The 14,811-nt window shown below is 42.3% G+C and overlaps 1 protein-coding gene across 2 annotated transcripts in view; it reads right to left on the bottom strand.

Annotated features, from left to right (window-relative positions):
• Positions 1 to 14,471, bottom strand: part of Cpr (Cytochrome P450 reductase) — a 576,566-nt gene extending 562,095 nt beyond the window's left edge. For both annotated transcript variants that reach the window (XM_067141922.2, XM_067141924.2), the window contains exon 1: positions 14,237 to 14,471. The gene's annotated coding sequence lies outside the window, so the exon portion shown is untranslated. The remainder of the gene's footprint in view (positions 1 to 14,236) is intronic.
• Positions 14,472 to 14,811: the final 340 nt, after the last annotated feature.

Below are 14,811 nucleotides of genomic sequence, written 5' to 3'. Positions count from 1 at the left end.
TCACAATGGGTCATTAAGAACATTGATCTGTCGACGAGGGGAATCGCGCCAAGGCCAATGGTCACGTCTTGGCTCACGTTCTCTGTCTGTCTGTCTCTCTCTCTCTCGCTCAAATGGGCCATTAGGTCAGCTGCGACATGACAAATTCAGGGTCGACGGTTCCAGAGTAGCTTTCGGCCTACAAGGGGCCACGGCTGGGCCGTAGTACGACAGCTCTGCACTCCAACCGACCAACCGAGCATAGTAGGGGTGGCCACGGCTCTACGCCTCTGTAATCGGAAGACGGGCAGGTGCCCTGAGAGTGATTTTCCATTCTCCTGCACTAAGGCGAATGCCGGGACAGTTCCTAGTATAGACCACGGACGCCAACCCTCTCACTTTCACCACAAATGTCCTGGCCTGAGGGACGGCGCCACCGTCTAAAGAGGCCCGTCTCCCCCTCCAGGAGAGGAATGTAAATAGTAGTAGTAGTAGTAGTAATACAAGAAGAAAAATTCAGTCCCAGTAAGACGAGTCATCTTTTTGCACTAACAACGTGATAGGAAAGTGGAAGCAGTTGTCATCCCAAACTGGACACCCCTCATTTTCAAAACCTTAAGGAAGCTTTCCAGACAGACTTCTACGGGTCGGGAACATCAAGATGGAATATTCTCAACCAGCGAAACAATAACAAAAGCATCACAGGGCTTTATATAACAAAACCATTGATACTATCGGTCTTCAAGAGATGTGGGGCCGATGACCTTAGATGTTAGGCCCCTTTAAACAACAAGCATCATCAGAGATGTGGATGTATTACCACTCCTTTAGTTTTTTTTTTTTTTTTTTTTGCTAGGGGTTTTACGTCGCACCGACACAGATAGGTCTTATGGCGACGATGGGATAGGAAAGACCTAGGAGTTGGAAGGAAGCGGCCGTGGCCTTAATTAAGGTACAGCCCCAGCATTTGCCTGGTGTGAAAATGGGAAACCACGGAAAACCATCTTCAGGGCTGCCGATAGTGGGATTCGAACCTACTATCTCCCGGATGCAAGCTCACAGCCGAGCGCCTCTACGCGCACGACCAACTCGCCCGGTACTCCTTTAGTTTACACCGATGACTGATAATAATAATAATAATAATAATAATAATAATGTGTGAAGCGTTTGACGTCCACTGAACTTCTATCGGTCATAAGAAACTAAAGAGTGTGCTTTCGAGACCTGGAAAGGGGTTCATTAATTCAATATTAAATCTACAGGCACTCTAAAATCGCAATTGCGTGTGCTGGAATTCACTCCTGCAACGCGTCTGACATGTAGGAATGAACCAAGAAAAGCAACTCTGGCGAACACCAGCTGCGTTTCCTAATGTACAGCAGTTATTCACAGAATACCTTAATGCCGGGCCAAGTGGCTCAGCCGGTTGAGGCTCTGGCCTTCTGACTCAAACTTGGCAGGTTCGAATCTGGCTCAGTCCAGTGGTATTTGAAGGTGCTCAAATACGTCAGCCTCGTGTCGCTAGATTTACTGGCACGTAAAAGAAACCCTTGGGGACTAAATTCCAGCATATCGGCGTCTCTGAAGACCGTCAAAGTAGTTAATGGGACCTAAAGCCAATAACATTATCAAGTGCCTTAAATCCTTAAATTAAACTCTCCAGTTCCTCCTCTTTGCAAACCGAACATTCAGTCTAAGCGGAGCGAGCAGGAGTCAAAGGACTGGATGGCTGTCGGAAAGATAATTTATTCGATGGGGTCGTATCCGTTCTCTTCACGGATGCACTCTACCGCGGCGTCAAATAATGAGACAACTTTCTCCACTTAACAGTCTCCAATTCCTGTCACACACAACAAGCTCCTGACAGAATTCGACATTAAAGGGGTTCACTCAATTTCCGGTTAAAATAGGACGCGTTGAACAGACCATCTGACTGGTTTCATGTTCCATGTACGTCAAGCCAAACCGTAACGACCCCTTACGGCATCAACAAAGTGTTGTGTACCGAGCTGAGTGGCCGGGCGAGATAAGGCCTGTTTTCACATGTAGGACTGTGCTGCGACTGTGCTTCGACCGTGCTGTGTCGTCCGCAATCGCCAAACAGTATAAACCATTCCATTTACATTGAACAGCAGTTGAGTATTTTCACATGTAGGACTGTGTCCCTACCGTGTTGGTACCGTGCTGTCATGGATCGCCAAGCAGAGCGATTACGGCCCACACAGTCGTCGCCTGGTCTCAGCACAGTACCACATGTGAAAATTAGAAACGGTCGCCCTAGTGTCGCCAAGCCGGACTTCCGTCTTATTTCGGTGGTAATCGGAAGCACTCGGTCGTACGTGATCCAGTGACCAACGAGCACAGAATAACATAGAGTGCGCAATGCGCTGTCTGAGTACTGTGCTCGTTGGTTGAGATACATTGTGTGATAGTTTGCAGTAGTAGGTGTGGCGCAGTTGTCTTCCTTAAAGATGGACGAACAAGTGATAATTTTAGTTCAACAACATGAATGCCTTTATAATTCTTATTTTTCTTCTTCTTTTGTTGTAAAACAATGTACGCTGCGCAGGCAATAACTACGGTACGTCTTCTTCGTTCGGATCCATGTCTCCAACCTGTGAGCACAGATGCAATGAACAAGGACCACATGACCACAGCACAGTCGCAGCACAGTCCTACATGTGAAAAGACAGAGTAGGCGACACCGCCGTAGCACGGTCGAAGCACAGCCGAAGCACAGTCCTACATGTGAAAACAGGCCTTTAATGCGCTATTGGACACGAGTGAGTCCGATCCCCACCGTCGGTTGTTCTGAGAATTATTTTCTGTGGTTTCCCACCTTCACTTCCAGGCAAATGCCATGACAGTTCCTAGTCATAGGTCACACCCAATTCCTTCCACCTCCTTACCCAATTTAATTCACCATAATTAATTTCGTCTTCATTAGCTGGAGTTACGAAGGGCATCCCGTCGTAAAAGCACGACGTATCATTTCATCTGACCTCATCCCCGACTCCGTATCAAGAAACGAGACTAAAGGGTAGACATACAGTGGCCACAGAAAGTATTCGTAAACCTATGGAATGTGATAGAACATCATTACGGCATACGAGCTGGTCAGATTTATAAACAGCATAACGTAGATATAAACGCTGAACATACAGATCGCTTAAAAATGTAACATGATCGGCACGGTTCTGTGTACAAATTGCAGATCGTACCGCCAAGAAAGTATTCGTATAGTACGGATGTACTGTCTTTGTGATTGGTTAAATCAGTTGTCGCACAGGTTTTCGCCGGTGTGTCTGCAGGACGGGTTGTTATCTCTTCAGTCATCACTGTGCTGTCGTTGCCGCAAGGTTTTTTAGTATGGGGCGAAAGAAGATGGAATTTTCGTTGAGTCAACGAGATAATATAGTGTTACTGTATAAACAAGGTAAAGGTTATCGTCAAATTAGGAAACAGCTGGATATTAGCTTTACTACGGTGGGTTCAATAGTTAATAAATACATGTACAGTGGATAAAGAGAAAAACCCAGAGCTGGTGGGTACAGAGCTGTACAGTGGATAAAGAGAAAAACCCAGAGCTGGTGGTCCAAAAGTGCTGACAGTACGGGAGCGACGCAATATTGTGCATTCGGCACGAAAGGAACAGTTCCGAAGTGCTGCATCCATCGTACAGACCACGCTTCAAGGTCTAACAAAACGGTGAGTGTGCAAACTATAAGGAATGTATTGCATACTGCCAACCTGCGTAGTAGATGTCCACGAAAGAGTATTGTAAAAAGACAATGGACTTTTGGAACACCATTATTTTTTCTGATGAAGCGGAGTTTACACAGTTTGGAACTGGTAGGAGCAGCAAGTAATGGCGGAAGCCAAACACCGAACTTGAACCTCAACACGTAATTCCTACGGTAAAACACGGAGGAGCGAGTGTGATGGTTTGGGGATGCATGGCTGCCAATGGAGTGGGAAACCTGGCATTTATTGAGTGTATTATGGATGCCAGGAAGTACATCGATGTGTTGCGCCATAATTTAAGCAGCAGTGCACACAAGCTTCATCTGGAAGGAGTCTTCCACTTCCAACAGGACAATGATCCTAAGCATTGAGCCATGAGAACCCGTGAATGTTTGTTGTACAGTGTCCCAAGACGACTTCTCACTCCACCGCAGAGTCCAGATATAAAATCAAATCAAAATCATTTTATTTTCAATGAGGTGTCTACCTCGGTGGCAAATGGTACACTAAAATACATTATTGTCAAGCACTAAATTTTAAGTAAACAAGAGAAGAAGACATTTTCCTAGAATACAATATTATACAATTTACACCAACAATTTTTTTCTATTAAAAACACAGCTCATCCTTAATAAATTTATATTGTTTACAAAATTCTACTTATAATATCTCCTGTACTTGCAAACATAGTCAAATCATATATAGTATGTGGAATTACTTCAAATAATACTATACAACTGGTATAAGATTGAAATTTTCATTGCATTTATTTATATATATTTATTTATTTATTTATTTATTTATTTATTTATTTATTTATTTATTACCCATTTTGGAACCTATGTAGTATAACGACCTGCTGCGTCTTAACCAGAGCCCCTTTTGCCACCGCTTTTCAGAGTTCCTGAAGGGCCTTCACAGCTACCGCAGCGGCCCAGGGCCCCCATAAAGAACGTGTGGGATCATGCAGGCAAATAAATGCAAAAACGCCATCCCACTAGTAAAGGACATCTTAAAGAGATACTCCCAGATGCATGGTCCAACATATCTGTATATCGGTACACCAAACGTTGTTAATTAGCTCAGTGCCAAGGCGTCTGGAACAGGTCATCAAAGCTAAAGGCATGCATACAAAGTATTAAGACTGCGTTTGAACAAAGACTTCGGCAAGTGCTGAATTATCTAATAGTGTAAGAATGCTTTTTGTTGTGTTAAATGACTAGTTTATTTATTATGTTGAGCGCTGTAAATCTCATAGCATTTGTACAGTGAGGTGTCGTCTTTTCTTTACACATATGCCTCACTGGATGTGTTTATGTTAGTTCATGGTGCTTAATATACAACGTATACGTTAAAATGTTGGTGTACGAATACTTTCTGTGGCCACTGTACATAAACGTGATTGGCAGAGTACAATTTAATAGAGTTTACAGCCCGTCCAGTCGAAGAATTCACCAATCACTCCTAACGGGGGAAGGGAGGGTTTGAACCCCCTACACGCACGGCCTAGGGCTCTAGGTTACAGCCATGAAAGTAGCGTGAGCGACTACTGGTACAAACAGCTGTGAACAATGGTAGGTGATGATTTGCAATGGAGAGAAAACTAAGTTATGGACGAACACGGTGAAAAAGGTCGTGAAGACGCTCAAATATGTCAGCAATTTTATTGGCACGTAAAATAAGTCCTACGGGACAAAATTCCGGCACCTTGGCGCCTCCAAAAACTAAAGTGGGACGTAAAACCATTATTATTACTATTATTATTATTATTATTTTATTACCATAATTACGTAATGGTCATCTACGTTCAATGAATGAAATTTAGCCAACATCAATTCAAGCTAGATAATATTCAGTATACACTTGGCCTACAATAATAACGGTATTGGTTTTTCGCCCAACTACGCTGAGGTGTCGGAATTTTATACGGCAGTTCTTTTACGTGCTGGTAAATCTACACCGACATGAGGCTAGCTTATGTGAGCACCGTTAAATACCACCGGACTAAGCCAGGATCGAATAATAACAATAATAATTTACTTACTGTCCCTTCCCTCCAAATACTTACTGGTTTCAACACTAAGACGCTCGCGATTTCGATAATTGGACCCTTGTTAAAAATACGGTAGTAGTAAATAATGAAACACTAAATGCACTAACGAGTAAAGTGAATTTTACAATACTGTAAATGGTTTTAATTTTTAAAGAGGTAACGTGCGTCCTTTTGAACACAATGTTAATTTATTTTAGACAGTAATCCATGACGTATATACAAGCTTTTAAAAATTATCAAAATCACACACACTTGGCATAGATACAGTGCACTTTCTTTGTGCACTTCCCACAGAACATTTTCTTGCAAAGTGAACATTTACTAGTAGACCCCTACACTTATTTTTGTTACAGAGGTGCCTTATTTTACATCAGAGAGTTTAGCTGGTCGTCATAATCAGAACTGTCAAAAGAGTTCCTTTAGGATCACATTTTCAGGTGTTCATCTCTTAAGTTGTTCTGTGAGTTGTTGAATATATAAGCTAGTTTGATCCAAGGATAATGTCCAGTTAGAGGAGGTTACTAATACCAGCAAAGTACTGAACTTCACCTATTATAATAATTAAGATATTTACAAAACGCTACAAAAGTTGAAAGCTAGAAAAGTAGCTGGAATTAGCAAGATTGCTGGGGATATACTAAATGCAATGGATTGGGATATAGTGCCATATCGGAAATATTTATTTGATTACTGTTTGCATGAAGGAGCCAAAGCAAATGAATAGAGTTGCTATATTAACAATTAACCCCAGCGCACAAGGGAAAGGGTGATTAACATAAACCAAATAATTACAGGCCAATCAGCTTGACATGTGTTGCATGTAAGCTCTGGGAAAAAATTGTTTCTGATTATATTAGACATTATATATATTATATTAGCCCACTGCTACACTGGGGCAAAACTCTGGTAATTTTACAATTGAAAAAGTGTAAAGAGCTTAAATATTTTTATATTAGACACGTCTGCAAAATTACTAACTGGCAGTTCAGGTTTTGGAAAGTTATTCCACAGGGGCTCAACTTGTGGCGTTCCAGCAAGATATAGCAGATCAATCAATCAATACTGATCTGCAATTAGGGCAGTTGTCCAGGTGGCAGATTCCCTATCTGTTGTTTTCCTAGCCTTTCCTTAAATGATTTCAACGACATTGGAAATTTATTGAACATCTCCCTTGGTAAGTTATTCCAATCCCTAACTCCCCTTCCTATAAATTAGCTTAAGGAAGTCAAATGAACTGTATCACTATTGACCTTTCCAAGGCTTTTGATAGAGTAGGTCTATATCATGGGAAAATACTGATGAAAATTAAGACTACTGGATTAGAAAAAAGTGTTGTTGAATGGGTGCCTACATTTCTAGAAAACAGAACACTGAGAATTTAGAGTACATAAAGCATTATCGGATCCTGTAACAATTAAGAGGGGAGCCCCACAGGCCAGTATTATTGGACCTTTATGTTTCCTTAAATGATGAGTACTTGTACAGAACTACAATCACACAAGGCTTTTTGCATATGATTTTACACTGTATAGAGTATTAAATAATTTCCAGGATTGTGAGCAATTGCAAAAAATACCCCAACAATGTTGTGAGATGGACAGCAGACAATGGTATAATGGTAAAAGGGATTAAAACTCAGGTTGCAAGTTTCACCTAGAGGGAAAGTCCTCTTCTGTGTTGATGAGGTGAATGTACCTCATGCAGTTAACTAAGTTCTTAGGTGTTAATATAAGGAAAGATTTCCAGTGGGGAAATCACATAAACAAGATTGTAAATAAAAGATACAGATCTTTTAATATGCATTCCTGCCAACTTTAAAAAACAAAAATTCAGGAGATTTTGATATGAAAATCTGGAAAAATAAGGAGAAATCACGAGATACAATTGGTCAAACCTGCTTATTCTACAAGTCCTGTGCAATACAGGAGTACTATTGTATATATTATAAAACTTGTCTCAAAACCCGTCAGTTGCTATACGAGGCTACAAGGCTAAAAATTACCTATTTCTATTCCCTCTCGGGAAGTATGTGCGTGAAATAATCGGTCTCTGATAAGCCTTCCGAAAATAATATGAACTCATGCTACAGACCTGTGAATCAGTCATGCAGTTAGATGCCATTACTTAGCAAATGCATAGATTAATATATTGCATCGCCGGGCTGAGTGGCTCAAACGGTTGAGGCTGTCCTTCTGACACCAACTTGGCAGGTTCGATCCTGGCTCAGTCCGGTGGTATTTGAAGGTGCTCAAATACGTCAGCCTCGTGTCGGTAGATTTACAGGCACGTAAAAGAACTCCTGCGGGACAAAATTCCGGCACCTCGGCGTCTCCGAAAACCGTAAAAGAGTAGTTAGTGGGACGTAAAGCAAATAACATTAATTATTAATATATTGCATCACGCGGCAGCGCGATTGAGCGAAGCGCAGCCACGCGATTATCAAGCAATAAATTAAAATTCACCAGATTTGTCTCCAAATGGAATGGCTCCTAAACTCTCTATCTGAAACTAAATTACTTTTTTTTTAAACTCCAAATTTAGCGACTAGTCTCTAGAATCGAATAGACACAAACACAGCACGCGAGAACAAGAGACTGACAATAGATATACGCATTGCGATTTACAGGTTCCAATAAACATCGTACATTCGCGCGCATTTCTCGTATTAATACACGTCGATATTTCATTTGAAAACGGCCAATGAGCGAAGGACTTCCGATCACTGGCTACAAAGCTGAAATGGCGGGATTTGAAAACAAATATTTGAAGTTCACCAAAAAATAAGCTAAATCGGGAGGAATAATAGAACGATCGGGAGGCAGTAAAACTGTCGAAAATCGGGAGTCTCCCGCCTAAATCGGGAAAATTGGCAGGTATGATATATGGTTACGTAGGGTAGAGGGCATATACATCTCTAGCAAGGCCTCAATTACAGTATGGTTCCAGTGTACGGGGCCCACATCAGGATTACTTAACACGTTCCCTGCGGCAGTGAATTTCGATGACTTAATGTTACGTCGTATCGGCCCACCGGTGACCCGATGCTGCCTTTAGTTATTATCGGTTCGGGTCACCGGTGACCTGACGAATTCGACTTTGTTTACTCCCTAGTATTAAATCCTAAAGAATGCAAGTGCACTTGTTGTGTGCGTTATTGTTGAGGAGACATTCCAGTGTAGTTATCTGTGCGACAGTGTTCCGATTCAACAATTGCTTGAAACAGAAATGACCCCGGAAATAATTGGGTCACCGGTGGGCCGATCAAAACTAGCAGTATGCCTCGATCCTTCACTTCAATTGGAACACTATGTTGCCATTAGTTAACAGAAATTCGTAACTAGGACGTAGTTACTTACTTCGCAATTATGGGAAATTCGCACCGACGGATAAGAGTAACATGTTTCGGGGCACATGGTGACCCGAACCGCACGGAACGTAATATAGGCCCACCCCAGTGCTGTCCTAACCCTCTTTCTTTTCCGTGCCACCGGTGTGTCAGAATGTGAAAGCTCCATACCTAAAAAAGGACTTGAAATTGCTTGTAAATATTATATACGGAAGATAGTAAATATGTCAATAACTATTCCAATAACCTCTATTGGCTTTCCTAAGAGCAATGTAGAAAGCAGATATCAGAAGGGTGGTACTCCTTAAACAACAATCTACTATCTGCGGGCAGCAACACTCTATTCTTCATTCACCGTAACCGCGCCAAGCGATTCCCGCGTAAAAATTTAGGTCAGACAACAATCGGGACTCAGGGTGACCCGAAGCGATATGAATGGAAGATGAAAAAAACTTCTTTCGGGTCACCGGTGGGCCGATCAAAACTAGCAGTATGCCTCGATCCTTTGCTTCAATTGGAACACTATGTTGCCATTAGTTAACGGAAATTCGTAACTAGGACGTAGTTACTTACTTCGCAATTCTGGGAAGTTCGCACCGACGGATAAGAGTAACATGTTTCGGGGCACATGGTGACCCGAACCGCACGGAACGTGTTAATACGAGAACTGGGAATGATCCGAAGGAAAGCAGCACAATTTGTTCTGGGTGATTTTCAACAAAAGGTTAGTGTCACAAAAATGTTGCAAACTTTGTGCTGGGAAGACATGGGAATAAATTGAGCTGCTCGAATAAAAGGGAAGGGGGGGGGTTCCCAATCTGTCAGTGGGGAGATTGCGTGAAGTGACATTAGTAGACAGATAAGCTTGAGTGAAGCTTTAAAACGTGGGAAAAATCATAATATGAAGATAAAGTTGGAATTCATGAGGACAAACTGGGGCAAATATTCATTTATAACCGGGCAAGTTGGCCGTGCGGTTAGAGGCGCGCAGCTGTGAGCTTGCATCCGGGAGATAGCGGGTTCGAACCCCACTGTCGGCAGCCCTGAAGATGGTTTTCCGTGGTTTCCCATTTCACACCAGGCAAATGCTGGGGCTGTACTTTAATTAAGGCCACGGCCGCTTCCTTCCCACTCCTAGCCCTTTCTTATCCCATCGTCGCCATAAGACCTATTTGTGTCGGTGCGACGTAAAGCAACTAACAAAAAAAAAACATTCATAAGAAGAGGTATTAAGGAATGGAATAATTTATCAAGGGAAATGATGAATAAATTTTCAAATTCTTTGAATTCATTTAAGAAAGGAATAGGTAAACAAATGGTAGGGAATCTGCCATCTGGGTGACAACTCTAAATGCAGACCAATGATGACTGAATATATTCTTTCCATGTAATATTTCTCTTGGTATACCTGAATATAACTGTATTTATCGCTGCTTCTGCACGAAGTGTTTACAGTGTACTGTTTACCCATTTTATCTACAATGTCTATGCCGTACTTCATTCCATTATAGTAACTTATAGTATTCACGTGCCTTTGCTGGTAAGACCTAGTGTTTACAGTGCGCTATGTCTTCTGGTATAGGCTAGAGCAATTTTGTTACTTTCATTGATCTGTCTCTGTTGTATACTTGGCTTTGACAATATGAAAGTGACTGAGGTATGAGCGATGCTAGTAATGCCATTCCTTATGTAGCCAGTCCCTGCTATGAATGGTGTGAAACTATTGCTCATAGGGTCGATTGGTGTATGCATTTCAGTGGGCTTGGCAGACTGATATGTAATAGCAACTTCTGGCTCGGTGAGGAAAGCAACGGGAAACTACCTCACTCCTCATATCCCTAGTACGCCTCTTCAGTGATGCCTAGACCATCTATGACAGCTGATGGCGGAGCTGTTTAGGATCCAACCAGCCTTCGGGCTGATGACTAAACATACACATATTACATAGTATTCACACCAGGCAAATGCTGAGGAAGTATCTAAATTAAGCCCACAGTTGCTTCCTTCCCATTTCTAAGTATTTTCCCTTCCCTACCCCATCGTTGCTGTAAGACCTATCTGTATCGGTGCAACGTAAAGCAAATTGTAAGTATATATATAAACTGTATCTGCCAACCTGTGCGGCTCAGTCAGTCCCTGTCCTACTGATCCCTGGAGACCGGCTTCGACCCCGGTTTAGGTGAGGGGGATTCATTGACTTGGCTTCCACACGCTAAAGAACACCTGTGAGACGAAATCACAATCCATCAACTGAAAGGACGGCAAACAAATAAAAAAAGTATAATTATTTAGTTAGGACTTAGTAATGTTTTTAGATATATTGTCAGAGGGTGCAAACACCCCCTCCTTCACCCAAGTGCAAGTTACTGCATTTATATTATCATGTTCTTTTTTTTAAGAGAGTTGGTGTTTTACAATGTTGTCAGCCCATACTACAAGATGACAAACTAAGGTGATCACCCCATTCTCAAGATCTTCGGACTGCCACTCCTTGCTTTTTCTGATGGTGAACTTCTGAAACTATGTTCTACTTAGCCTTAAACTAAGTGTCACCGAGCTTGATAGCTGCAGTCGCTTAAGTGCGGCCAGTATCCAGTATTCGGGAGATAGTAGGTTCGAACCCCACTGTCGGCAGCCCTGAAAATGGTTTTCCGTGGTTTCCCATTTTCACACCAGGCAAATGCTGGGGCTGTACCTTAATTAAGGCCACGGCCGCTTCCTTCCCACTCCTAGCCCTTTCCTGTCCCATCGTCGCCTTAAGACCTATCTGTGTCGGTGCGACGTAAAACAACTAGCAAAAAAAAAAAAAAACTAAGTGTCGAACGAGCCAACAAGCTAGATCATCACAGGCTGCAGTCTTAAGAGCATATTATCTATAATTAATTGTATTTTTTCACAGTGAAACTAATTTTTTTTTTGCTAGTTGCTTTGCGTCGCACCGACACAGATAGGTCTTATGGCGACGATGGGACAGGAAAGGGCTAGGAGTGGGAAGGAAGCGGCCGTGGCCTTAATTAAGGTACAGCCCCAGCATTTGCCTGGTGTGAAAATGGGAAACCACGGAAAACCATTTTCAGGGCTGCCGACAGTAGGGTTCGAACCTACTATCTCCCGAATACTGGATACTGGCCGCACATAAGCGACTGCAGCTACTTAGCTCGGTAGTGAAACTAATAGGTACTGGTAAAAGTTGAGGTGGTGTGATAGAATGGCTAGTCCTACAACTCATATCTGGAGTAGGCTCCGTGCACCCTAGCGGATAACTCATTTCTGAATTTCTTGACGTTTTGACGGGGAATGGAACCCATGTCTTTGTGGATGAACGGAGAACGTCTCTACCACTTCGGTTATGCAGTCCCAATAACAATAATATTAGTCTATATTTTCTGCAGCCCTATCTTCTTCTTCTTTTCCTACCACTTTTCCCACACCTGTGAGGTCACGGGTGCGAACTGTGTCGCACATGTGGATTTGACCCTGTTTTGCGGCCGGATGCCCTTCCTGACGCCAACCTAATATGTGGGATGTAATCACTATTGCGTGTTTCTGTGGAGGTTGGTAGTGTAATGTACTGTATGCATATGAAGAGCAGAGTGTTGGGACGGACACGAACACCCAGTCCCCGAGCCAGAAGAATTAATCAGAAGCGATTAAAACCCCCGACCAGACCGGGAATCGAACCCGGGACCCTCTGACCATTCAGGCAACGAGTCATAGTGACTACGGTCAAAAACTAATACTAGTTTCAAGATCCACCACCTTCAACATCGGTTTTAAAACATATTCAGGTGCACATTAACGTGCTTATCACATAAAAGTGTGGCCGATGACCTAAATGTTAGGCCTTTAAACAACAAGCATCATCGTTATCCAAAGCTGAATGATCAGCGTTGAAGCCTTCGGTTCAGAGGGTCCCGGGATTTTAATCGCGTCTGAGTACTGATTTATTGGTCACATTCAGCGGCATGAAGAGTTCCTTTGTAATATCACTGAAGGAAGAATTGCAGGGAAGAGAGGAAGAGGACGACCCAAAGTGCAAAAACCTGCTTCAGAGAATGAACTGCAAGGCTTACGCGAGTTGAAAATCACTGGTTCAAGATAGACATCGATGGCTGCGGCGACAAGGCTTAAGCCTTCTCCTGGCTCAGGGGCTGGGTCTATGTCCTAAAACTCTCCTCTTCACATTCATACAACACACTACACTACCAACCACCACAGAAACAAGCAATAGTGATTACATCGCTCCGCATACGATTGGCAACAAGGGCATCCGACCGTAAAACAGGGCCAAATCTGCATGTGCTACACAGTTCGCACCCGCGGCCCTACGGGTGTGGGAAAAGCGGTAGGAGGAGGTCACATAAAAATAAAGAATTCTGTTTGAAACTGAGAAAAAATATGTTTCAAAACTGTACTGCATAAATAGGCCTCTTTAATTTTTAACTTGCAGTCACCCCTGATGACGGTACTTAATTTATCACAAATTGGTTTACTATCGTAATACGGTATATTTCAAACGATATAACTATCTTCAAATTACGTCCATGAAGAGACCACAGGAAACACCTGACCTCAGAACACAACGGCATTCACAGTTACTCAGCTGGACTTGAGGACAGTCTGCATCATAAAAAATGCATTCTCATAAACACAAATCGTGGCCTTTATCGTAGCGAACCGGTTGTAAGGGAAAATTCGGTAGAATGACAAACATTTCATCACAAATTATCATAATATCATTTGTTGTTTGGTAGAATGGCTATAAAGGAAATGTATAAAACTGCGTGAGGCAAACTTTCGAGAGTGAAACTAAAATAAATTTGGACTGACAGATGTTTACACTAGAGTAGATAGAACAAACAAGGACTATAGTACCACTCGATATTACGTAACTTAGTTACAATTCAAGACAGTTTTCATGAATAGATATAATTCAACTTCAGGAAAGCAAATTTTGCGAATTGGTTTACTGTCGTAATACGATACCGGTATCTTTTAAACGATATAAACCTCTTGTTACTTAGAACCGGGCAACCACCAATTAAACAAAAACGAAAGAGGGACCATGAATTAAAAATCGCTTTCTACGATGTAAAGCAATATCAAATTCTTACCGGGCAATGATCTCAGGTCAAGTGAAGATTCTGGAAGCACAGCTGAAAAAAAATTATTATCTTCGAATTTTGGTGCCGAACTGGTACTATCAGTACTTCGTGCGAAATATATTATCTTTGACTTATAGTAATTTTACTGCGCCGTCATTGGGTGTCACGATGCCGATCTGCACTCACAACTCCGCTCCACGCACAACAGCTAGCAACTGGCCAAGTGACGATCGGCTGTCCTGTGCGATCCTGTCGATAACCCAGTAACGCTCCTAACCAAAGTTGTAGCCTTGTGGCTCAAGGACTGGATATGGCTTGAAGCGAATTCTGCTGGTTCATCTCGGAACTATTTTTGTTTACATTGCGGCCAGTTTACATTATGAGAATTTCCCATTCACTCCACGAGATGTCGTTTTAATTAAAAAGAAAAGCGCACAATGCATATGTTACATATTATTACAATATTTTAAACTGTCGTTCACTGCAAAGTTGCTGTATTGAAATAGTCTTGGTATCTGTCACATGGCCCCCCACACCATTCCTACTTGCACTTTAAAGTGAAATCCATGCACCGCAAAACGAGT

This window comes from Anabrus simplex, chromosome 2 (genome assembly GCF_040414725.1).
Source record: "Anabrus simplex isolate iqAnaSimp1 chromosome 2, ASM4041472v1, whole genome shotgun sequence".
Taxonomy (NCBI): Eukaryota; Metazoa; Arthropoda; class Insecta; order Orthoptera; family Tettigoniidae; genus Anabrus; species Anabrus simplex.
This window is presented reverse-complemented; position numbering and strand designations above follow the sequence as displayed.